Below are 3,533 nucleotides of genomic sequence, written 5' to 3' on the forward strand. Positions count from 1 at the left end.
CAATAACTTAATGTACCATATGTACCATATGTAATAGCTCTTACATTTCCTAACCTATTATATTACAGGTATAAGATTAATGGATCAAGATGAAGGTAGGAGGGAGCAAAACAGAGAGGAAGACAGAGAGCAAGACAGGGAGCAATGTTCTGAAGAATTAGTCAAGAAAAGAAGCAGAGGTCCAACGTTGTGCAAAGACTTGAAAAGAAGGATCGCAAAATAGAATTTGGATTGTAGCATTTCTTTCAATGAATATGGTGAGCCAATTGGGGATATGCTTAAGGATTTTAGGACTTATGTAGGATCAGTGGTTCAATTCCAAGTTGATATAAATATCGAGAGTTGGGACCTTGTAAATCAAGGCTTGAAAGATGCAATATGGGAAGATATTAAGGTACAATAAGATGATAAGGCATTTAACTTCAACTGTATTTAACATTCTTTGGCTGCTTGCTAATATTTAACTATTAGTAATTTATAACTTACTCATTATGTTCAGACCCGGTGGAAATTGGATGATTCACAGAAAAAGAACGTGTTAGAAAGAGCAGGAAAGCAGTGGAGAGATTTCAAGGGAAAGCTGACTAAGAATTATTTTCGAGAAGGCAAGGATCCGTGTGAAAAATATAGCTTCATTACCGAGGACACGTGGAAAACATTCAAACAGAGACGTGAGACTGCAGAGTTTAAGGTAATTCAATGTCAATTCCTGAAAGTAGGCATGTCTGATAAATTATAAATTATAAAGAAGTATAACACATCTAGATTCTGCAAATGATGGCTAATTTTTATTAAGGTGAAAACTATATACTAACCAAAACTTAACTCTACTTAAAAAGATAAAAGAAACAAATAAACTCAAATAAGTGTTATTCAAATTCATTAATTATCACAACAACTTGATTAATCTTTTTTATATACTTGATTAGTTAGCATAATACTCTCTTTAAAAACTCTAGTATAATCTACTTATAAGTCATGATGCACCGAAAAAAATTATTTATAAAATCTAACCTTTTAAAAGTGCAACTCTCTTTTTTCTGGAGCAATTTCTTCATTGTTTACTGTAACAAATTCATAAACAGGGATATATTAGAAATTGAAAATAATATTCTCAAAATAATAAAACTTAAATTATTAGAAATTAGTTTACTGTAACAAATTCTCAAAATAGTATTAGAAATTAGTAAAATATGTTCCTGAAACCCAAACTTACTCATCTGAATTCTTCTTCATCATTGTCATCTTTTTTATATTCATCTGAATTAACTAATTTTGACTAACATGAAACTTTTTTATCTTTATTAAACAGGAAATAAGCGAAAAGGCAAAAGAAAGTCAGAAACATAATGAACATGTTCATTACCTGGGGCCTAGTAGATATGCTTCAAAAAGAACAAAGTGGTCTATTGATGACCCCATCACTTCTCTCAATGATCCTGATTACAGCAATCTGTCAATGCTATCAACTGAGCGTACTGGACGCGGTTTTGATTGGCTTAGAGCACGTGCAAGAGCTGATGGACAAGGTGGTCATTACTTTCCAAATAAGAAGACAAAGGATGTGTGCCTGACCATGGTAATTCACTATACTTTTTAAAATCAGCAGGGGTATCCTTGTGAAATGAAGTGTTTCTAATGAATTTATTTTACAGAATGAGTTACACAATCAAGCATCAGAAGGTTCATGGACTCCACAAGGCCATGATGACTTATTAGCACGTGCACTTGGGAATAAAGAGCACGGGGGACGTGTTAGAGGCGTTGGTGGAGGCGTGAAAATAAAAGATGTATTTAAGTCAGGGCCAAGGAGACATAGTGGTCTTGTATCGACAGATGAATTGGCCACCATTACGGAATAAATCAGAAAGAAAGTTCAGAAAGAGTGCGAGGAAATGATGAATACAAAATTGGAAGGCATCTTCAATCAGTTGAAGCAGATGGGTGTGTCACTCGAGGCTGATCAATTTGTAAATGATGCTGGTGCCCGAAAAGTTGATAATGCTCGAAGTAGTTGTCACTCGGTGGATCCGGAAGATTATTTCTCAACTATCAAGGTACTGTCAACATAATTTTGGACTATTAAATCTCTTGATTCACAGGGGCCAGTGAATCAAACATATAGTACTTACTATACGACTAAATTATTTTGAATATTGCAGGTTCCAACACTTTGTCGGCTATGTGTAATACATGTAGAAAGAGGAAAAGTTGTTGCAGCTAGAGGGACTCTTTTCCCAACCAATCAGGGAGAGATGATCCATAATAACCCGATTGCCCCTCAGAATGTTAGAGTATCAGTTGATGATGTTATAACTGAATACCAACTTACTCCACTTCATGTTCCATGTTACGAACACGAGACAATAGGAAATGCAGCTGGTAGCTTTGTTCAATGGCCGAAGGACCTTGTGATGTTGGGACAGGTATATCTTGTTTGGTTCAATTATGAAAAGTTTCCATTAAATATAACCCAATAAATATGTCTTTGATTAGGATCCTATATTGGAAAAGAAAAAACTCCAAGAGATGACGCCAATTCAAAAGTCATCAAAGGTTGAAAGTAAAGGGTCGGTGACTCCCCTGAAGCAAAGCCCTCAAGTAGTTGGTGATGACATAAATTCGAGTGATCACTGTGCAGGTTTAAGTTTCTTACTCAAAAAGAGGCCCCCTTCTAAAAAATCTGATGCATTCATTTTTGAGGAAAATGGAGATGGTCCAATATATATCACACTCGAAGATGTCAATCAGTTTTTGAGAATGAGTTGGTTAAACATACCCATTGTGGAACTGTTTGTAAAGTAAGACTCAGTCTTTCTTCCTAATTCACTTTAGAATCTATTAGCACACACACATATATTGTGATAAATAATATTTGTAGGTATGTTAGCAAGTTGTGCAAACAATTGAAGGACGATAAGTTTGCATTCATGTTGCCATCTAGACTAGCAATACCACATAATCATGAGCAGCAAAAACGCAAGGACGAAGCAACTGATTACATGACAAGTCTTTTGGTTGCTAATAAGGATAAACGTTATATCCTAGCCCCTTACATCCAAGAGTAAGAATAAAATCATAGTAATTTTCATGCTATATATATTATATAATTATATTCCGGCTAATATATTATATATATTTTTATTGTAGAGATCATTGGATGTTGCTACTTTTTTGTCTCAATGAAAGTGCTATATACGTGTTTGATTCGTTGAAAAAAGAAAGAAAGATACGGTTGACCACACCTGCACGAATGTATGTTAAAATTTCAAATTTCATGTTGTATAATTACTACATAGAACCTAGTCCTATAAGTGATGTGATGAAAGTATACGTATTTTACAGGGCATTTAAATTATATGTACCTCAAGGTGGATTGAAGAATAACAGAAAAGAGTTTATTTGGCATCACACCGAGGTTCAGGTATAACTTACTTTGGTTTATTTATTTCACTTATATTATATGCTCCTCTCTTTTTAGTTATTATTTATGAATCTTGTTTATTTATGTGTAGTGTCCCTAACAAAAAGGA

At 34.2% G+C, this 3,533-nt stretch overlaps 1 long non-coding RNA gene across 1 annotated transcript; it reads left to right on the forward strand.

Annotated features, from left to right (window-relative positions):
* The first annotated feature begins 2,539 nt into the window (after positions 1-2,539).
* On the forward strand, positions 2,540-3,192 carry LOC141723738 (uncharacterized). Its single transcript, XR_012576348.1, has 3 exons — positions 2,540-2,801; positions 2,882-3,064; positions 3,151-3,192. It is a non-coding gene; the product is annotated as an uncharacterized LOC141723738 (long non-coding RNA).
* Positions 3,193-3,533: the final 341 nt, after the last annotated feature.

Source organism: Apium graveolens, chromosome 5 (assembly GCF_009905375.1).
Source record: "Apium graveolens cultivar Ventura chromosome 5, ASM990537v1, whole genome shotgun sequence".
In the NCBI taxonomy this organism is placed as follows: domain Eukaryota; kingdom Viridiplantae; phylum Streptophyta; class Magnoliopsida; order Apiales; family Apiaceae; genus Apium; species Apium graveolens.